Source organism: Amblyomma mixtum, chromosome 9 (genome assembly GCF_055824585.1).
Source record: "Amblyomma mixtum isolate Tamu chromosome 9, ASM5582458v1, whole genome shotgun sequence".
In the NCBI taxonomy this organism is placed as follows: domain Eukaryota; kingdom Metazoa; phylum Arthropoda; class Arachnida; order Ixodida; family Ixodidae; genus Amblyomma; species Amblyomma mixtum.
Genome location: NC_143020.1, coordinates 81027079 through 81050672, shown reverse-complemented (window position 1 = coordinate 81050672; position 23594 = coordinate 81027079).

The window sequence follows — 23594 nt, the reverse complement described above, 5'->3', positions numbered from 1 at the left end:
CGTAGCCCCATAGAACCTATGCCCCTTAGAGTTACCAAAGGCAGTGCATATTACAGTTTCAGCTCTTTGGGCACCAAAGGCAGGTATGTAGCATTCACGTTATACATAGGGTTATTCGTTTTCGGGTTTTATATCTTTTCAAATTCGGAGGGTAAAAATCGGGCGTTATTTTTCGGCTTGATAATAGGGGAGAAATCGAGTTTTTTGAGAAAAATCTCCGAAATTCGGGTTTTATCGGGTTAAGTTTGCAAACTAATAATTTATTCGGTTTGCTCTAACCGGTGGGTAACATTTAGGGCTTTATTTTGGGCGGCTTTCAAGAAAGTATTGCAAAATTTGATGATTGTTTGGTATTTAATTATTACTAGCAGTGAGAGGCAAAGGTCAGTTTTGAGAAAAGAAACATTTTATTCACAAGGGCTGGTCATCGACGTTCTACACGTCCTTATTAGCATACATAATCATCTGCATGCGCAACATCTCGGTTTCCATCCGAGACCTGTCTGGTCTCTGTAGGTACCTTAGCTGAGAGAACGTTCGCTCAACGTCACAGCTGCCATTAGCGAGACACAACAATGACAACGGTGCATTTGCTAGCCTTGGGTAACACACAGTTGCGTCGTTGCAATAGTCCATCACTTCAACACCTTCATTTGTGGGGCTTGCGCCCAGCAAGTACTGCATAAACTCCTCGCGAAGCGAGCCTACATCGTCCATAACGGAAATAAAGAGAGGTCGGTAGTCATCAAACGACTGACTCGCTCGCTCTTCTACCAGTCTTGGTCCAGAGAGCGGAACATTTTACTATTTCCAGTGTGCTGCGTTTCAAGTGACAGAGCTCTATGCCGTTCAGTGCGCCTTCTCTTATTCAGCCCTTAAATTATTAAGCAGCATATTATGTGCTAGTAACTTTGTTACTATTATGGAAATTCTCCTCCAGGAATAAAAACAAAAGCTGCCACTACCTTTTTGTGGTTGTGGTGTAACACATTTCTTTTCAGAAAGAGTGACTGGGACACCGGTCCTCAGGGTCGGGGTCTACATCCAGGACTCTGATACCTTCCGCTTTCCTGAGGGCCCGCAACAGGTGCCTCTAAGCTACAGCTCCTCCTCATGGACGCGTGATGAAAAAATTGGCGGTGGCTTAGCTAAGGTTAAGCCTGGATGTCTCGAAGCGAAAAGCTGCGGCAAGGTGGAGGAGGAGCCGGGCGTGTAGTGGATACGGGGCTGTCTTAGAAGGTTGCTTTAGAGACATGTACTGTGGCGTGCATTCCTCTCGTGTGTACACCAAGATGTGAGAGACAGGCAATTGCTTTCCTTAAAAGCAATTTTCATTTCATTTCATTTTTTTAAGACCCTTACGGCGCGGTTCGGGTACCCACCGAGATATGAGAGAGGCATGAGTCGTTCGCTTTCCTTAAAACCAATTCTCTTTTCATTTTCCTTTCCTTATGGCGCGGTTCGGCTGCCCATCGAGATATGAGGTGTTCCTCACGCACTGCTTGTCTTTTATTTATTTTTTATTTGCGCAGCCTGTGACGTCACTCCTTTCGGGTGTACAGCAAGATATGAGATACAGGCATTTCCTTTCCTTAAAACCAATTTTCATTTCATATCATTTTCGTTAAGGTCCTTACGGCGCGGTTCAAGGTATGCACCGAGACATGAGAGAGACAGGCGTCGTTTCCTTTCCTTAAAACCTATTTTCTTTTCATTTTCCTTCCCTTACGGCGCGGTTTGGTTGTCCACCGTGAAGTCACACAGTTCGCGCATGCGCAGCACCTGTGGCTTTTTCTGACGTACGGGGCCCACGCTAGCCTCGGTGTTGACTTGCCTAGTGAAGCTTTTCACTTCAAAACTTGGAGGACGCTTAAGCAGAAGCCCCTACCGCTCAATATGAGCGCTAGTTTCCATCAGGGTAGGCGGCAGGCACAAGCGAGCTATTACACGAAAACATACAGCAACCGCTCCGATATCCTTTATGTCGACGGGGCACAAAATTCGAAACCAGGATATTTCACGGCAGTCGCAGCCTATGAAGACGGCACAGTGGGGGCCGCCGCCACTATCCGGACTAATTCGCCTGCAGAAGCGGAAGGAGCCGCCATCGCACTTGCTTTGGCCCACTCCACCATTGACAAAAACGTAACCGAAATTTGCACAGATTCCCAGGCCGCGTACCGCCACTACCTAAAGGGCGTGGCGACGCCGGCAACACATCGTATTCTTGCCACAGTCACCTCTCTCGACCGAACGGATACTCTGTCGTGGGTCCCTGGGCATGCGCTGGCCCGAGAACTCTCCTCCCGGACCCCGGATGATCAGGCACCCAACCCTGCGAACAAGGCTACATCGGTCCTGTAGACATATCATCAAATTACAACATTCTACAAACTCAGCCGCATGACACTGCCACCACCTCACAGTACCTTGTCGCCCTCATCCAGCGCCACATGGCGGCAATTACAGACAGGCTGTTTTATTTCCCCCCACCGTCTCTCATGCTTTCACCCCACCTTTCCTCCTGATTGTACCACCTGTGGCGTGCCCAGATCTACACTTTTCCATTACCTTTGGGAATGTCCTTCCCCAAAGGCAGTACTCCCCATCCCCAATCCCACTCATTCTTCCTGGGAGGCTGCTTTACGGACCGCGCAGCCCGCCGGCCAGAAATGGCTAGTGGATGGGGCTTTACGTGAAGCGCAAGCCCGTGGACTCCTGGACCAGTAGGGGACCACCCTGGAAGATTTTTTATTTTTTTTTTGGTGTAATAAAGCTGTTTCCATCCATCCATCCAAGCTTCGTCTTTAAGAATGGGACGCGACAGCGTGTTGCAGCATTACCAAGGGGTCCACGGGAACGCCATCGGCCGTTCTGCGCGACGCCTTGCCCGAACGAAGGGAAACGACGCCTGTTCTAGCCGACCGTATCATCGGCGAATTTGAACTTAATGGACCCGACGGGAGGGTCCCCCTTGTGGGGCACCTGCGCCAAGACGGCAAGGACGTCTGCTACGGCGTCATTACCGTCCGTAACTCTGAAACTACGGATTCGCTCCGTACTAGGCTCCAATGGCGCTAGTACGGAGCGCCATTGGAGCCTAGTACGGCTCCAATGGCGTCGTCAGCCGTGTCGACAGACGCGTAGGCAGCCGTGTCGACAGACGCGTAGGCAGCTGTGTCGACAGACACGTCGGCAGCCGTGTCGGCAGATATGTCCGCCTTTCGGCGTCACTGCTTAAAAATAAACTGCGCCGAGGGTAGAAATCGAACCAGGGCCTTTAGCATTTGAAGCGGAGACGCTACCACACCGCCACGAAGGCTCAAGGTTCGAGCATGAATAAAGGCGCATCTAGTGAGTGCATGGGTTTCATAAATAAAATAAAAGGAATAAAATCAAGAAAAGGAAAAATAAAAAATAAAAATAAGAAGAAAAAACAAAACAAAAATAAGATATGAGAATAAAAATAAAAGACAATAAAAATAATAAAAGGCGCAAAAAAGATATGAATAATAAAAAGAAGAAAAACAAACAGTGCGTCAGGAAAAGCTTTCGCCTTGCAGCACTTTAGAGAGCCATAGTGCCCCCTGAATTTTTTTCTAAGCCCCTAGCATGATCAAGGTCACAAGGCATTGCGTATAGAGGGTGGCCAGTTTTTCTGGCCCAATCTCTCCTACGTTCTTCAACATATCTGCTGCTAGCTGTTCCTCACTAGCTGCTTTCCCCCTTTTGATTGCCCCTATGGGTTTCTTTACTTCCTCCTCCGTTAGTGGCGGGATGTCCCATTGCAGTGCTCGACTGCCTCTCTCAGTAACTTTCTGAATAAATTCGCTACTGTATAGATTTGTGTAAAACTCTTTGGCTACTTTAACTATCTTATCCATATTGCTAATGACATTCCCATCTTTGTCTCTTAGCACATACATCTGGTTTTTACATACACCTTGTCTTCTCTTCCCTGTTTTTAGGCTACCTTCATTCTTTAGAGCAATTTTTTCCATGTTAAACTTCCTTATGTCGGCTAACTTGCACTTATTTATTAACTTCGATAGCTCTCCTAGTTCTATTCTGTCTGTGAAGTTTGACGTCCGTATGTTTCGGCGGTTTTTAACCAGATCTTTAGTCTCGCGGGATAGCTTGCCGGTATCCTGTCGAACCATCCTACTACCTACTTCTGCAGCACACTCCATAACGATAGCTGTGAGATTATCGTTCATTGTTGCATCATTACGGTCGTTGAACGACTCTTAGTCATAATGAAACACACTGCCGCTAGCTTCCAGCTGATAACAAGCTGAACTCCAGTACATTTCCTATCTGCCAGGGGGCGCCAGAGGCTGCTACAGCTACAGCTTGTCCATCGCTATGACACCACTGCCCCTCCAGTTGCTACTTGGGCTTGAGCGACCCGTATTACGTGATCACGGAATGGGCAGTCACTATTATTTATCATTAGGCGTTGCTCTTGCAAATCTCTGAAGTTTTTTTTTGTATTTTTAAAGAAGGAAATTCGCAGACGCGACCTCGTTACTTGAACACTGTAGGTGTCCTTGCTGAAGATACAGAACTCTAAGAGACTACTGCTTCCGTTTTCTTTTTCCTGAAATTACTATTTCATAGGAAGTGCTGATCGGGAAGCTTCAGTGCTACCGCTTTCCCGCAAAAAAAAAACAGAAAAAAACAGACATCCTCACCGTAAGGTCCCAGGACGCAAACATTAACCAATCTTTTGGGACGAAAGAAACTTTACGCACATCCCCGACCATCTTGTTAGGGGAAGCTCTCGCAAATACGGTCGAAGAGTCAATTTCGTCGCGACTACAGTTTGGTAACTTCACTAAGCCTCGCGATTGGAATTAGAAAGAGGTTCCGACTTCCTGCTTAAGTCGCCAGAAAAAAACAAGCATACTGGTATGGATAGGCTGGGAGGCATCCGGTGGCCTCAATCCCATTTGGCGGTAAGTCGAAGCACCGAGTTTCCAAAAATGTCATTATGCCTTGAAATTGTTTCCGTGAACTTCCTTCACTATCGTAAACTTGGGGAGAAAACTTAAACAACGCTTCAGCCACTGCTCGAAACGCGGATATCTACAAGGACATGATCTCTACGCCTACGGAGCGCCTTCACGTATCTGCAGCTTTCCGCTCGCTGATGTCTTCGAAGCAATGTATAAACAAGTGAGAATAACGTTTGCGAATATTAAACTGCTGGCTACAGAATAAGAAAAGCTCTACAATCTTTTCATTCTTTTGTAGAGCGTTCTTGCGGGCTAGTTGCTTCATTTTCGAGGAAGGTTAGAAACTTTCCGAACCACGAGGAAAAGAGGTTTTTGCTACCCTAACGTTGTTGGAATCTTCGAAATTGGGTTATGTTTTGCTTCTTGCTTTGGTCTTTCGGTGCTTTACGGGTAACGCTGAGTCCTGCGCGGGGCGCTAAGACAAAATTTTTAACTACTGAGAGATTGCCCTCAATTTTTACTTTTTGCGCATTGATTTTTCTTAGTGACATTCTTAGCAATGCTTAACCCTCTCTCATTGTAGCCACAGTTAAGTTGAGGCATTTGTTATGACTTGTTTTTTTTTTCCTGTAAGCGTCTTTGCTCATGCTAAACCCTGCCTCTTTGTAGCAGTAGTTATGTTAAGGCATTTTTTACTGATTCTGCCGCGCAAAACTTTGCAGATTTAAAGCATCGCGAAGTTTTTACGATGTAAGTCAGGGTGGACAGTTATGAGATACTTTTTTTAGGTGAACGCCTTTATATAGTGTTTATGACGCCCTGGGATACTTTTTTATATATGTCCAGAAGAAACAGAGGAAACATGTCCAGAAGAGTGAAAAGTGACTCCTAACAGCTAGGTACACTTAGGCGGTGAAAAACATTCAACATCATCATGCTGATCCTGACTACGCCCCCTTTAGGGCAAAGGCTTCTCTTAAGTCTCTCTAATAAACCCGAACCCCTTCGAAGAAAAACATAATGAACTCTCATGAATTACTTTCATGTTACTGATTGTGTCCACGAACGTTGAAAGGTGCGACTTTTAAGAGAATAATTATGCACATTGCAAAAAATGTTATGCAGTACAACAACATCGTCAGACTCCGCGTCCAGGTAGAAGCAATATGAGAGGAAACAGGGTATCGCGTGGTCTCCGTGCTTAATGAAGCACTGTCATTGAAAGCTCATGTGAATGGGCAGCACCAAACGTATCCGCGGAAAGAGCTGCTAACTATATGCTTAGTGGGCAGGTCCCCTTGCCGCAAACTTTTACCGGCTCTCGGCGGCAGTGCTTCACGAAGCGCAGAGGCCCCCTCACATGTTGCTTCTACGTGTAGTTTATAAAGTGGAAAGCCCATGTATCTTTTGCGGTGTTTTCTTTATGAATAATATCAGCAGCGTAAGGGGTATTGAAAGCCAAGAGTAAGTCACCGACTCCCCTTTGAAACTTAATTTGCAAAAGTTTTGTGAGAATAAGGGCGCTGTTTACCGCCTCTGTAGTTGGTTGTTTTGTCGATATGGTCTTCCTGCTCCGAGGAGGCAGATAGCGGCTAATGATCAAGCAACTTCTTAGAGCTTCACCTTCAGATTATTATGTGTTAACTCTAACGCGTTAAAGCACCCGTTCCCGAGAAAAACCGGTATGGGCGTTGTCGGCGTCGGCATTGCAAGCGAATAAGCACGGGCGTGGCACTGCCAGGTGGTCATCAGAGAGCAACCTAGGAGACAGGGGGGCCATCCAGGTGACGTGACCTTGCGACATTATCACAGCCTGCCCACCAGATAGTAAGCAAACTGCCCACCGTGACAGGTAGATTGGTCGCTCGGGTAGACCAGCCTGGGTCGCACAAGGGCCACCACTGGGAGCACCTGCCATCGCAGGGCAGTGGCACATTGCTTAACCGCTACGCTATTGTGCCAGTAAGGATATGAGGACTACCTGGGATCTACGATTGTAAATTAGCGAGCGACATTTTACGTTTAACCCATTACGCTATCCCGTCATACATTCTAGGCGGAGTTTAAATGTCACCTACATTTTTATGCGAAGCATATTACTAGAGCTACACTACAGCCCGTCGAGCGCGGCGGTGGAGCTACCATTGACCTTTAGCGTGACCACGTGACACCGCGTGACAACATGACGTCACAGCAGAGGAGAGATGGGCTGCCGGCTCGCGCGGTCGGCCGCGGCGGTGGAGGCTCCACATCAGAGGCGCGGCGGCTGACCACGTGACAACATGACGTCACAGCAGAGGAGAGATGGGCTGCCGGCTCGCGCGGTCGGCCGCGGCGGTGGAGGCTCCACATCAGAGGCGCTGCAGCTGACCACGTGATGCTACAGCAGCGGTATAAAGCTGAGCTTGCCTCGCTCTCCGGGCACTTACGAGGCGGCCAGGTGTTGGGATGCCGCCTAGAAGCAGGGCCGATTTGAACGAGAAGCGAAAGCTTCAGCGTGCCACAGAGACCGATGAAGAGCGGGATGAACGTAAACCAAGGAAAGCCATGTATTACCAAGCCTAGCCATCAATATGCTTCGCATCTGACTAGGCTTAACCTTAGCTAAGCCTCAGCCATTCTTTTATATTTAAATGCGTATTGCTGCGCTTATGAATTTAACAAAGCATGCGTCATGCGTCTTTCTTACATGCTTACGAAGGTATAGTAAGTTTGCCATCGACCGTGCAGAAAGGTGATGAAGTAGAAACAGTTCCAACTACAGGGGCAAATTTTGTTGCGTGCGTTCACGGCTACAGCCTATCTTTTGGCACGTGTTTTGGTTAACGCTGACAAACCAAGCATTTCCTCGGATCCGACTCGCGTAATGTTGTAGACCTTTACGAGCTGCGAAAAGTTGGCAGTGATTATGAAAAGGAGGGAAGCAGGAAAAGAGAGTGCGAGTGCTGCTCGCTTTTCGCTCCTAAGTAACGTAGTTTATGCATTCCGCTAATTTGCACTCGATTTAACCAAGCTCAAATGAGCGTAAAACATTAACGCGCCGGCAGAATATTCATGACGATGACAAAGAAAACGAAAATAGAGACGCTTGGCTTAGCGACAGATCAGTTAATGGGACCATTGCAGCCGTATGGTTAGGTTCGGTGTGGTATGGAAAAATATATCCCCGTCGCCAAGCTATCTTTCCCCACAGAGGAACGCTACGCCAGTTAGGAAGCTCAATTAACGCTATACCACGAGCGTCTTGGTATTTTTTAGCGTGTGTGAAATCCACAGTTGCAACACCATTTAGTACTCAGGTGCATTGCAATTGTCAGTGTACTTCTACCAACGTTGAAGGGATTCCCCCAAGGTGGAACAGATTTGCAGTAAAGAAGTAATTACCAATTAACAACCAACCATGCGCAGCCGTAGGCTACAGAGAAAATATGTACAATTCCCAGAAAACTTTAAAGAAAATTTTAAGAAAAATTTGATCTTGAGCGATTCCCCTAAACCTGAGACTAAACCCCTTCTCCGTTCAAGTTATTCAATTCACTCCCAGTTCGCTCTCGTTGTGCCTGCTGCTAGCCGCCGAGTTAAGCTTGGTTCAGCGAGAGAGAGAAAGGAATTTTAATGAGGAAAAGGTCTCAAGTGTTGAAGCCTAAACGTGGGCCAATTTTTATTCAACTACGAAGTCTCTGTGGGACATCTATAGCTTTCTTTTGTAGCCGTTTTATTCGTGGCGATCTACGAGTGAGAACCTAAACTAAAAACGTCACCAGCGTAACAGTGAACCATTAAGATATCAAAAAGAGCAGTCCTTATGCCTGCATGTTTGTTTGTTTGTTTTTATTTCACCGTGACCCAAAAGAGTGTTCATGGGCTTATCCACGCTTATAGAATGGAGACTCGAACGTAGACCTCCCATCGAACCTTTGGAAACCTCTGCACGCTTGATTACATGGCGCACCAACATTTTAGTCTGAAGTTGAGGGTGCAAAAGGAACTGGTTGGGTAGAAAACTTTCGATCAAAGTCTTCCGCTCAAACTCTCCTTTCTGTATAATTCATGCTATCAACCTCCACTACTTGTAATCACGTCGAAACGAGCTTGTAAAGGCCAATCAAGAAAAACATTTACTCGACGGTAAGACATCAAATGTGGCAATTACGCGAACAAATATTGATTTACCAATCGATGATTACTTTGATGTTTCCAATCTAATCAATGCTTTTACTCTAAGCTGCGGTCTCACACACGCGATATTTTTTTCTGGAGAGTGTATGTGGGCGGAAGTTGGTGGGCGGCTAGAGGGAAACACCGCGGGGGATTTGCTGGTTTGTGGTACTTGTGGAAGGCCTATTCCTATTGCATCTTTGAATTTGATTTCGCCCCCGCTTATAATGCCATAGCATTTGGAGTTACATGAAGACGAAAACTGTCCGCCGTCGCCATCTGTGGGACGCATGCGCCTGACAACCGTGGCAGGTAGTTTTTAAGGAATTTCCGTCTCTCTCACCCATAAGGAGTCTCCATGAATCTCGGGTACACCTCTCCATTCGGGGAATTACTAAGAAATCTGGTTTACCATTGCCTATTTTCAAACAAATGGCAGTGCATCATCTGCATTTTACCCATAAACACCGCATACATGTCTACATTGATAGTTCAGTTACTTCAACAAGTTCTGCTGGGTCTGTAGTGATACCTGCCAGGTCTATTTTGATGCAGGTGAGGGCTACCTATCGTACCTCTTCAACTGGTACACAACTAGCTGCCCTACGGGCTGCCCTTCATTTCATCAGTCAGGAATCTGCGCATGGCTGGACAGTTTTCCCCGGCTCTAAAGCAGCCCTTCAAGGCCAGCAAGCTGCACTACGCCGCGGGTCACACGAACAACTCTTTGCAGAAATCCGCAAGCTGTACCATGACGCCACATTAAAAGGAGATGACATAATTTTCCAGTGGCTGCCAGGCCACTGCGGTATTCATGGAAATCATCAGGCCGACGCAGCTGCCCGTTCTGCCCACATTGACAGAATCCCTGTCACTATATCCCTGTAACGAGAGCTGACGCAGCGGGTGGGCTTCGTTCCTTGAGGCTGGAGCTCACACTTTCAGCGTGGAACACGGGTTTCTGGTTAACATCCCTGCCTTTCCCCCTCTCTGTATCTCTCCCTCGCTCCGTCTCTCTACCTAGCATATTCCAATCGTACCCTTCTCTTCTCCACTTGTTAGCTAAAGTTGGAAAGACGCCGGACTAAAACTGGCTCATCAGAAATGACTCAATCAGAATAAGATTTGAATCAGAATATAAATAGATTGTAAAAGGATCGACGGGAAACAAGCAAGAAATATTGCAAAGAGCGGCGGATGAGATCGGTCAATTTGCTTTCTTTAGCGGCATGCAGTGCTCCCCAGAAAAATCAGAATTTATTAGACTTCATAAAAATAAAGAGGACAGGGGAACGATAGAATTAGAGATAGATGGACAACCCGTAAGGAGGACAAATAAGCTTCGCATCTTGGGAATGTGGCTGCAGGAGAAAGGCAAACGGGACCATACCATCCAGCTCTTGGAACACTCCACGAAACAGATATGCAGGATTTTAAGCCGGATTACGAACAAGAGAAAAGGGGTGAAGGAGCGAGATGCGTTACGGATCACTTCTGCGCTCATCATACCGAGGATGACGTACGCGCTTCCGTACCTGCAACCTAACAAAGGGGAAAAGAACAAAATGGAAACATGCATCAGAAGGGCGTATAAGCAAGCTTTAGGCGTCATGACCTGCGCCTCGACAGAGAAGCTGATGAACATGGGGGTGTACGGCACCTATGAGGAGCACAGCGAAACCATGCTCAGATTTCAAATGGAAAGACTTAAAAGAACAGCCGCTGGCCGCGCACTACTGGTCAAGCTAGGATACCCGGCAGAAGACGAGGGCGAAGACAAGACAGACATTGACAGCCAAATTAGGAGCACTTTCTTGGTTAAACCAGTGCCCAGAAACATGGACCCCAAGAACCACGAAGGAAGACGGGCGGCGAGATCATTGGAGTTGGACAGGTTCCTAAAGAAAAAACAGATGGTTCTGTATGTTGACGCGTCCAAGTACAGAACGAAGGAAAACGCTAGGGCGGTAGCAGTAGTGAACGCCAATGGGAATATAGTTACTGGTGCATCAGTGCGCACAAGGACAACACAAGCAGCGGAAGAGATCGCCATAGCTCTAGCCCTGACTGAAGCCAATCGGCAGGGACTGAGTTACTGGATAGCGACGGATTCTCAGGCTGCAGCAAGGGCATACAGAGATGGAAGGATCGGCCGAAAAGCCGCGAGTATCCTCTTCGAACAAAAACAACACAGACATGGATCAAACAACACAAGCATTCAACACACCATCATTTGGGTCCCTGACACTGGGGTTGAGGGAAATCTCATGGCAGACACCGTTGTCCGAGGGTTCACGAACCGGAGGGCGGGTTTGCCGGTCGAACCCTTCAGCACGCCAGAATCTTACGGGGAGGCAATGAAGGCGTTGTTGGGAGCGCGCAAGAAGTACTCGGCTCCGGCGGATATCCTCGACAGAGAGCAGGCCACCACGCTCAGACGACTACAAACAGACACCTACCCAAGCAGAGCCATGTATCACAAAATGTGGCCGAACAGATACGCGAAAGAGTGCGTGTGGTGTGGGGGCTACGCCACAACGTACCACGCCACCTGGGGCTGCGAAAAAAGCCCTTTACTACCAAAGGTAAATAGCCCTAGTCTAGAGCAGTGGGAGGCCCTCCTGGCTGACTCCGACCCGAGCACACAGCTTATGCTGGTGACGAGGGCCAAGGCAGCGGCGGAGGCCAACGGGATCCTGGACTAGGGAATACCGACCACTGAAGCTCCACATCTATCTATCCCCATCCCCCTACTCCCTAACTCTTCCTTTTGAAAAAAAAAATAAATGTTTTCACTACTACTACTACTTAGGGGAAGAGAATAGAATGAGAATGGTATCAGAATTGGATCAGATTAGCTAGTCAAAGAGAAAGTGCATTTCCACTGCATCAGTCCAATTAGTTACTACTAATGTCTTCCGGCCTGCTTCAGCGTGGGGTTGTACTGGGTGAGGCTTTGAAGAGGTTCAAGAAGGTGGGTTGGTAATGAATGCAGCTTCATGAGAATAGAGATGGGGGTGGGGGGGGAGGGGGGGATGGCGCCTTTGTAGGGAAAAGGTAAGCGAGGATAGCCTGGGGAGGATGACGTAGGGGTGCGGAGCGTGGGTGAAAAGTTGTGGCGTAGCTCGTGGGCGGTGTTTCCGTGCGCTGGAGGCTTCAATATCCAAACATACAAATAGGCAGACAGAAAAACGCCAGCTTTTAGCAGTGTAACTCTGGAGCTGCCTTAGCTTTTCACTCGAGCTGCTTATTTCCGTGAAGGAGACTTCAATATAACGAAAACAACTATTTTAAGAATATTAAGGGAAAAGACAATGAGTAGAAAATGCACAACGCATGGCAGGATGATCAGACGTTAAGGTAAAGTATGAAAGAAACCATGGACTTATGCCGCACGTTGAGAGCTTGCACCTGATCTGTACTTAGCGCATGATTCGGCAATTTACTAATGAATTGCTGGCTCTCGCTGATCCTGCTGTTACCTGACTGGAGACAGCTTTCAACATGAAGTTTTTCTCTCCTTTCTACTGGGGTGCTTTGCTTGGCTCCCCAAATTTAGCCCTTGGCGTAACGGTGCAGCGCATGATTCTTGAGCTAGAGACAAAGGAATGAGGGTGGAAGAAAAGAATAACGGGAGTAGTTGCTTTCAGCGCAGACAGTAAGGCAGATGCCCACCACTCTCTATGTTCTCTGTGGTTTTCTAGGTGTATACGTGGTTCTAACGATGAAGAGTATAGTTTTTGCACGGGGCGCAGGAGAGGGTACGTTTAAATGGTGTGAAAATATTAAGCATGAAATGCTTTTAGCTCCCGTTGTCGGCAGTGTGGTGACGTCACGCCGAGACCGAGAGCCATCATCCGGGCACTGAAATCCACTCATCCGGGCACTGAAATCCACTCATCCGGGCACTGAATTCCAGTCATCCGGGCACTGAATTCCAGTCATCCGGGCACTGAAATCCACTCATCCGGGCACTGAATTCCAGTCATCCGGGCACTGAAATCCACTCATCCGGGCACTGAATTCCAGTCATCCGGGCTCTAAAACGAGAACATCCGGGCACCGTACGAGACTTAACGAGATTTAACGAGACTCTCTAAGCCCTCCTACGCGACCGGCATGCAAGCGCCGGTTGGTCTCCAAACGAGACAAAAAATAACTGCTGCCAGTGCCTTCTCAATGTTTATCAAGATATCAGTTGAGCTGTGGGTTTGATAATGCACGGAATTATAATTTCCGATTTCTAATAACGCGTGCAAAAAGCACATAAATGCCATGTTACACTTCGTTGTCATACGTGATCCGGGGGAGAAGCGCTGCGTTCAAAGGGCAAGGCATCGCGCCGAACGGGTGGTGGTGTTCCTCCCTTCCTTTACGGTGCGGTTCGGGTGTCCACCGAGATGGCAGAGAATTACTGCGCCATTTCCTTTCCTCAAAAAACCTTGCGTTCAAATGGCAAGGCATCGCGCTGAATGGGTGGTGGCGTTCCTCCCTTCCTGTACGGTGCGGTTCGGGTGTCCACCGAGATGACATTAGGCCCGTAAACATTTCATGCTTACTCTACTCTCGTTTACGGGAGAGGCAGAGATTTTATTAAGCATGAAATGCTTTTAGCTCCCGTTGTCGGCAGTGTGGTGACGTCACGCCGAGACCGAGAGCCATCATCCGGGCACTGAAATCCACTCATCCGGGCACTGAAATCCACTCATCCGGGCACTGAAATCTACTCATCCGGGCTCTGAAACGAGAACATCCGGGCACCGCACGAGACTTAACGAGATTTAACGAGACTCTCTAAGCCCTCCTACGCGACCGGCATGCAAGCGCTGGTTGGTCTCCAAACGAGACAAAAAATAACTGCTGCCAGTGCCTTCTCAATGTTTATCAAGATATCATTGGAGCTGTGGGTTTGATAATGCACGGAATTATAATTTCCGATTTCTAATAAGGCGTGCAAAAAGCACATAAATGCAACGTTACACTTCGTTGTCATACGTGATCCGGGGGAGAAGCACTGCGTTCAAAGGGCAAGGCATAGCGCCGAACGGGTGGTGGCGTTCCTCCCTTCCTGTACGGTGCGGTTCGGGTGTCCACCGAGATGACATTAGGCCCGTAAACATTTCATGCTTACTCTACTCTCGTTTACGGGAGAGGCAGAGATTTTTTTCGGAATGCTGAAGTGGTACAGATCTTTCCAGAAATACGTGAATCACATAGAGCCATAAGGAATGCAGTTTGAGGGAAAGCAAAATTAAAAAATACTGACAGCATCAACACTAACAAGCGGAGAGAAGTGTATGAATTAGTTCTTCAGTTAGCTGAGTCATCAAACAAGTGCTTTCAGCCTGCGAAGAAGTGATGAAATGCCGCTCATTCACCGTAGTTAGGTATCAGAAGCTCCGCACAATATTCAAGGGCAAACAATTTAGAGGGTACAATTAAGCTCCGCCTTAAGGGTTTGGCGCGGTAGCGTAATGGGTTTAGTTTCTATATATGCAGAAGGTGATCCTCTACATACATACATTCCTGGGAGTCCTCATACCCCGCCTGGCGCAGTGGTGCAGCGGTTAAGAGGTGCGCCACTGTCCTGCGATGGCAGGTGCTCCCTGCGGTGGGCCTTGTGCGGCCCAGGTTGCTCTTCCCGAGCGAGCAATCATTGATTTAGGTGTCACCTGCCGCGGTGGGTAGTTTGATCACCATCCGGTGGGCAGGCTGTGATAACGCTGCAAGCTCAAGCGACCTAGGTGGGCCCCCTGTCTCCTAGGTTGCTCTCTGTACACAACATGCCAGAGGCATGTCATAATTTTTCGCTCACTACGCTGGCAACGCTAACACTGTATATTCTGGACAACGCAGTCTTCAACGCTATTAAATTAAAAATATCTTTTGCTGCCTTGATATTATGAAAACTAGGACCACTTACACTCGTCATGCGCAAAAAACCTGAGACCTGACACATCAGCTACCGAAGATATACCAACTGCGAACTAGCGCTTTATAACAAAATGTGTATACAAAGTGGAATCTAGTTCAAAAGCGTAGCTTTTTGGGCTTGCTGGTGCATGATCATAGCGAGTTAATATAGCGCAGAGTAGGACAGTGTTGTTCGTGCCTTCTTGTGTCCTGTCGTACTCTGCGCTATATTATCTCGTTATGACAAAGTGTAATTTCCGTCAGCAGTGTGTAACAATGGCGGGCTTGTGGAAAAAGCACGGCACGCGTTTGCACACGTCGCTGTTATAACGTGGTGCACTCGGTTCTTCGCTCGTTTTGTGTCGAAGACCCAAGACCCCACTGACCCAAACGTGAAGACACCGTCCCCCTGCCTCTGCCGTTCGGTGCATCCAGACACCTCGGCCGTCAGCTCCTGGCACCCTACGGCCCGGATGCTTCGTGGACCGGGCCTCATTCTCTCATCTTTCTCATCGTGGCGGCCAGCACTGCACCATCTTCTGCATATTGTTCGATCCTTCACTCAAGACCATCGCCATTTCGCCGTCTGTTCGTCACCGATCGGGACGATCGCTCGGAGGCCCCGGGTAGTGTGACGAAGACGAAGCTGGCAGTGGCGCGGGACGGATCGCCCGCGCTAGGCCAGCGGCCATTAAATCATCTCATAGCCATGGTTCACTACGTCTCATTCTTCGGCTGGCCGCCACGTTACATTATGAGAGGCACACAACGTTACAGGCAACTCACAATCACCTTTCCCCCATTTGTGGTCCCCACTCTCGTCCCAGAAGCAGGGAACAATGAGGGTTTGATCGTTTTTTTTTCTGAGAGGATGGCGGTTCTGCTTAAGCTCCGCGCATCTTCGAGAGGGTTCCCTTTTGCCAGCTTCCTTTTCCATTGTGCCGCACCCAGATAGCCCGAGCACGAGAAGTTGCTCTGTTGCTGAGGGTAGGCGCAAGCATAACCGGACTTCGGATTGAGACGAGGTGTACCGCGCAACTGTTTTCGGTCGTCGGCTAGGCTGGCCGCGGATTATCGCCACTGTATTGACACCTGTATTCACGCCTTGTAAGTAGTTCCATGATAACCTTCAGTCCCATTAGGAAAGAGTCTTTAGCGTCCTGTTCATCCGAGCCAGCGCACAGAAGTACCGATCACCACTACAGACCCGGCTTTGGCCAGTATTCACCACATTAAGCAACTGTCAGCGCCTGGATTACTATGTTCTCGTTAAGCGCATAAAATATTTGCAAAGAACAGAACAATTATTGTAGATAGTGACTGGAAAATTTAATGACTCAATCACACTCTATTCATTTGTTGATGATCGTTTTCAAATCTTCGACGCTTGAGCAGATACTTTTTTTCGTTGGATTAAAAAATAAAGAAAAAAACTTTAGAGACATCCCACGAGTGCATGACCTCATAATGTAATTATTGATCGCACACTTTCCGCCATAGCTAACTGCGAATTAAATTCATAGAGAAAAAAAAAATGAACAGGCCAGAACGTGGTTACCATCTTAATGCCTTGCTGTCATCCTCGTCACACAATTAACATCTGTTTTCTGTTAAGCAAGCCCTTCACAAGCACATTTAGAGCGCGAGCAGTGTTAATCAGTTTTTCCACTATTTTTAAGCACATCACGTTATGTGCTTCATCTCTTCGGGAGAGTTTCCGACAGAAATTAAAAGCGCAGTATTTAATCTCGTCCTCGCATTTCGCTCAGCTTATCTCCTAGTCTTGGCCGTCACTGGCAAGAAAGATTGAAGAGAATTTCTGCCACCCATTTATCGAGCTACATTAGGACTATGTAGCTGTTTGTCTCTATTTAGTGCTTCGCAATATCTTTAAGATGTCCACACTGGGCCTCAATAAACCTACAGCTTAGCATGGAACTCTAACGAGAGATGTTTCAAGGTGCAGAAGAAATGAGTTGGGAGCAACTCTCAGTAGGACCAGCCATAAGGGACAGAATGCCTTCCCGCCAAGTGGGCTGTCTTGTCTCCAGCTTAATTTCAACGGTCCCTGCAGGTTTATGCATCACACAATGAAGAAATATATATACGGTAAAATAAACACCTTATTAAAGCTGATGCAAGTTCTCCTATTAATGATATAATTTTTGTTAGGTTACTTGAGCTCTCAGACAGGATGTTGCCGGCAAAGTTATTTTTTGCAACTTTGCTTCTTCATATTTCTGTCGTTCATCTATCTGGGACACAAGTAAGACATTCGATCAGTATAATCGAACGGCAGATTGCTGTTTTCAGGCTCAATTGTTCTCACTGAGGTGCACTTTAAACCACCACGTGCACCTGCTTTGTTGTGCATCTTTAGGTTAGATTTTTTTTATCACCCCTCTTTCATCTTGCATGGCCAGTTTTGCTGTCTTTTTTCCCACGGCACCCTTTTTCAATCATAATGATCTCTCATGCTGCCGGGGTCAGTAAAAAATTGCTCAGCCTTAGTTACAAAGCCGAAATATTGCAAAAAAAAAACAACGTAGAAATCAACATTAAGCGCGTTCTCGTGATTTGAAGAACAATGGCTTTTGGAGGAGCTAGTAACATACATATTTCAGTCAGCCTAATATAATGTGTGCAATGGGAAAGGCGGGACAAGTGTACGCAGATCTCACGCCCAACAATTCTGAAGAAAATAAATTTTTAGCGTGAAATCTTTTATGAACGCAATTTTTTCATATCATGTAAGATTTCACTATATCATCCAATATATCCGCAGATCACTCGACAGCTGTCTTTAATTTTTTTCTCTAGTGAAGTTTTTGCTACTGTCAAAATCTTTCCCAATTAGTTTTCTATGGGAGTCTAAACAGTTCGATGCGATCGATGGAAACACTCCAGAAAAAAGGTTTGCTACATACCAGGATAATGGACCATTACCTTTAATATTCTCGTGAAAGTACCTTACAACTTTCAATTTTTAAAATGATTCTCCGAAATTGCTGGACGTGTTTCTTTCCTGCTCGTCTTTTTGCGTAGTCTGGCGCAATACTTTTTGTTCCTGTAAGCTAAAAAAAATTGCTTTCGGCTCCGTCCAGACGTCTAAATATATAAATTTTCCACGGCGTCAAAGATAGGTTCGAAAGTAGCCTAAGCTGCAAAATACCCTGGCTGTGCTAGTGTCAGGCAATAAGACCGAAGATTTCTCAGCGGTACACTCAAGGGCAGCAGATTAGAGTGCATAAATATCGATGGAAAGGGCGTCGATGGAGCGGCTATCGGCAGCCGGCATGACGGGGAGAGAGAGGAAGCTGAAGAATTTAATTTCTTGAGAAACCGCTCCGGACGGTCAAATGTTTCCGCCACCTGGCGCCTTGGGTGGGGACAAGATTGGAGGCATAGAAAATGTTTATTGATCCCGGTGCTGAGACAGGTCTCAGCTTCGCAACGTAAGCTGCCCCAGTTTGAAATGTTGCGACGGTTAGGGGCGAGGCAGAATGAATTCCCGCACAGAGAGCTTGGAGCGATATAGCGGCATGACTTCAGAAGGACGTCAGCGGTGGTTTGGAACGCGAACTGGTTCAGCAGAGACATCATTCAAGGCTGAGATGGACGGTAGGAATTCTCTTGGGGCTTACTTCTACGACCTCGCGTCTTAGCTGCATTTCTGCGCCTGCATTACCGAGCTTCACATGATAACCATAAGAAGCAGGCATGTCATGAAAGCATGAGCACTGTTAAACAGACACGCATAGCGTACGCTATAAACATGATTGCAGAGGTAAAGAGTTATGTTATCGATCATTATCGGTATTAATATTGTTATCAAGTTATCGATAGCTTCTCGATATTATCCAAGTGACCTCGCAAGAAAAAGAAAAATTTCGGGATACCCTTAATCTTCATCTTAAGGTTACGATGCGATAGCCATAAAGGCTGCCTTCAGCATCCTGGGGTCCTCTTTTCATATCACTTCCCAGACATGGGCACTGTCAGGCAAGGTGCATAGGGCTTCCCTTTAAATAAGCCTGACGAGCGTACCTCAGTGACCAAGGCAAGCGTAGCTGACTTGGATCCAAGGAAAACGGGTTCGATTGCCATCCGACCTAATCTTCTTTTGACAAAAATTAATTTAGCTGACATTGTTGCATACCAGAGTAACGTTTCAGTCTTGTTGAGAGCTTATATTCACAATTCTTCTGTTCTTCTTCTTCTTTCCGCTGCACTGCAGTGCGCCAGCGCCGCAGCGCGGCGTAACAATATGATGGTTTAGTAACTTCTCAAATCCGGCTCTACAGTTGGGACGTCACAACCTTTTCGACCAATCCACGATTCTCGCACGCCGCTGGTGCAGCAACGCTTTCGTGTTAAATTTTCTCCCACACTAGCAAGCTCAGTGACGTGAGGACGCGAAAAGTGTATGTTCAGCGCTTGCGGTCATACACATTCCCTGTTTCCAAAAGCCTTCACTTGGTATTGGTTGCGAATAACCGCGCAATAAAGTTTCTAATTATTACCTAGAAGGAAAGTTGGCGCCAGCGTATATGCAAATTTATTAAGCGGCCCGTCATCCTTCGTGGAAATGCCGGGAAGACACCGCATAGCGGATTTGGCGTGGCTCTAAAACCTAAATACGGCTGCAGAAATAAAAACTTTTGGAAATTGTACGTTGCTGGGAAGCGCTGTTTTAAATAAATATATCCTGTAATAGAATATGCTTACTGTAGATTGCAATAAATGAGCAGAAAACGAGATAGGCGCAAACAGCCACCGAATTGTCCCGTGGCGAGAGAGGACTTTGTTTTCATGCCGGCAAATTTAGCGAGCAGTAGAAAATATTTTTTTTTTTGCATTTAACCGACCCACTGTTTTCACAGAAATTTTCTTGCCAAACAATTGTTAGCGCTTAAAATAGTACACCACAGAAGGTTTCGTGTACGCATAGTGAGAAATATAAACGCTTCATTGCTGTCTGTTATTATCGGTTCGGGCCCCATTTCCGTGCATAGGCAACAGTTCGTACCAACAGAAACTTGCCCGAGCTTTCGCTTTTCTATGAAAAACTAGTTTCCACGCACAAAGTGCCGGCTGTACCATGTCCTGGCGCTGACCGCACTGATTGTTTCAAGAAAAACATGAATTAGCAAGCGGAAACCTGCACTACCCGTAAGTGACTGCCGTGTTCATGCAGACAGGAGCAACATCACGCAATACGCGGCCACCGCATGTCCTCAAGATAAACCTAACGCAACCCTCGACGAGTACGGTTAACATAAGTTGCACTTGTCAAAGTACGTAGCGCTTTTAAAGGATAAGTGTCTCCGAGACTACAACGAGAAATGTGCAGAGTGATCACAGCAGCAGACTGTTGAGTTCTCAATGATGAAAAAAATTGATCCCTTCTTTCACCTTTCAAAGCTTAGGTAGCACAGGTTCCCGCTGTGCGAACCAAGCTTTCTGCGTAAATGGATCCCAGGGAGGGGAAAAACTGACTTCAGGCCTAGCAGGCATCAGACACTATGCTCAGCTCACTTCGAGCCAGCGCCTTCGGAAACTTCGGATATCAAATGAACTGCGTGCATAGCTGGTTAACTACCGCACCTAAAAGCGCACAAACCATCAGTTAAAACTACAGCGATAAAAGCGAAACTGATCAACCGAGAAAACTCGAATCCCCAGCACAGTCAACAAGCCACCAATGTTAATCCGAAGTGCTGTCTTCCCGGCATGCCTCGGGCGTTCAGGGTGGATGAAGTGCTCAGCCACCATCTTTCCGTCTAGTGAGTAGTACGAAACTGTATGAACCGCGCCTTCCTTATGCCGTTCTTTTGACGGGTGCGGCCTTGGAAGCTGGTGTATCCCATCAGGGCTATATTAGTCTTCTACTCTTTCTGAAGCGCTTGCCTGCACATGGAGAAGCTGGATAACCAACGAGCTTTAGCAGAGCAGACAACTCGCCGTCTGAACTCCTAATTAGAACACGGAAGAAATGTATCCTGCTTGGAGGGAAAGTAAATCTCCAGAGGTATAGGTCACAGTGGTTTACTGCGACTACGCGCTGTTACTTTAGTTCACATGAAATATATGGACACAGCCCTGTGGAGGGCGATCCTGCCATTAGCATTGTTGGCACCCCCTTTGACTCATCATCGTGTCCCCTTCTCAATGCATGGTGTGTTGCGTCAAGGGCACTTTAGCTTTTCATACAAGGACTTTTAAACTTTCCTTTGCGCATGCAATCGAATACTGGAATTCTTCTCAAGGTCATGCTTGGTCTCTCTCTCAAAACTTATTTCTAACCACTATATATTCCTGCTAGCTCTTTGTCTATTTTGCTGGTATGGTCTATTTTGTTTTACGGCTAGATTTCATATTTTCGCACACCCATTGAAGTAGCCACCTACAGTTGCAGTAGGTACAAAAATCATTAAAGAAAAATGAATGAATGAATGAATGAATGAATGAATGAATGAATGAATGAATGAATGAATGAATGAATGAATGAATGAATGAATGAATGAATGAATCATTCATCATTCATCATTCATCAAACACTCTATTTCTGCTGTTGCGAATGTGCTTATGCTTACGTTTCTCTGTTTCGCTTCTCTCTACTTTCTCTTAGCATGCGTCGGCTGGAAACCCAGAAATAGATGCCTGCAATTATATTGTACCTTAACGCCGAAGGTCGTAATTATAGTGGATAGCAAAAGTAGCGCCGAAAGTAGCGGAGATCTGAACGCTATATTATTTTAATGAAAGTACATGTTGCGACTAGTTCCGGCAACACCATGACATAGCATTTCTTTCCAAATTCGGCTCTTTTCCCCCTTGCTTCATTGATGCGTTGTGTATTAAGACAAAATATGCATATATCCTACAAGTGATCACGAATACCTGCTTGATCAGATGTGCATTTTCTTGGGTACAAGACTACGTGAGATGCACTGCGATGCACTGGCCAATGGTACGCTTGAAATGTGCTACACTTTAAACCAAGAACAATTTTGCCTTTGGTAGACCCAAGGAAGCGAGACAGATTCTTTACTCTTTGCCGCAGAGATAGGCGGCCGCATGCCAAAACATTTTACCGCAAAAGGGCAGAGAGGGGAGGAAACTGAGGAGGAAAACATCCCCGTGCAAACATCCAAGTTCCCACACGTCTGCAAGGCCAAACCTTAGTGTTTGGAAGCAACAGAAAGATCCAAAGTAGACTATACGTACGCTACTTCGTAACTGTACGTGTCTTTTCAGTGCTACAATTTTCCTCACAACGAACCAACACGGCCGAACAGCCACCCCGATCAAGTTCGCAAGAGTACAGGGGTATGAGCCCGAACTAAAGACGTCTGACTCTCTTTCTGAACCCAATAACGAAAAAGACTTTTTTAGAACTGCTTAACAAGATTATCTGGAAGACAGGGAAATCTTAGCGAACTTATAGAGTTTCGTAAATGTTTTAGCTTTACCGCATTCTGTCCATATTGCATAAAATTCTTCTGTTCCAAGCGTACACCATGTGTTCTGTGCAAGAGGGTTGTTTTTCAGCAACCTTTTATCTTTGTGATAACAATGCCGTGAACACTTAAATGAGTTATAGTATTGGTCTCAAGCATCTTCACTTCATTGCGATCTCGTGGAAACATTTCGCTTCATTAACCTGTTCGTTGTGTAACAGAGTTTGCCCTATCAGAGGATTTTTATATTGATTTTAGTGCGGACATGAGAACAATGAATTTTTTTTGTGCAGTGAGTTCTAGTTTTGTTCTTCCGCGCAATGCAGTCCCACAAAGACGTTGCGTGGGCGCTGTCGTCTACGTTCATATCTCAGAAATCCTTTGACGCGGATGCAGCAATTCCTATTTGCGCCACAGAACACACCTTCCTAAATGCCGGAAGTATGTCTCGCATGCGGTTAGACTTGAATTCAAGGTTCTTGGAGCGCAATGGCGGTGAGTTCTTTGTCCACACCAAATCACAGGTTCCAATATCACCATCTGTGTAAAACGAGAGCAAACTGGAAATCAATTCAACCTTAAAACGAAATCGGAGAAATCACAATATGTGACCAAAAGTCGACCCAGAGATCTCTAGATGGCTGATGGTCTTAAATACTAACAAAACTGCGCTTGTTTCCTTCCACAGACGACAAAATTACCCGACCCCAAATTATCTTCTGAATGGTTCTAGTGTTTTACCCCGAAATTCCATTAAGTATCTTGGTGTTGACATCTCGAGTACCCTTAACTGGTCTATCCATATAACGCGGATAATCAACAATGCTCACAAAACTCTCGGCTACCTTCGTCGTAATTTACGTCTAGCTTCAGGAGCAGTTAAATTACTCGCTTATAAAACATTAATTCGGCCAAAGTTAGAACACGCATCTCCCATCTGGAACCCCGCTCAACTTTACCTAACTGTATTGAACTTGCCCAAACTCGCGCCTTTCGATTTATCTACTCAAACTACTCATACCGCACCAGTGTTACTTCCCTCAAAAATAATGAATGCCTACCTAACCTCAAGCAACGTCGCACAGTTGCAAGGCTGTGCTTG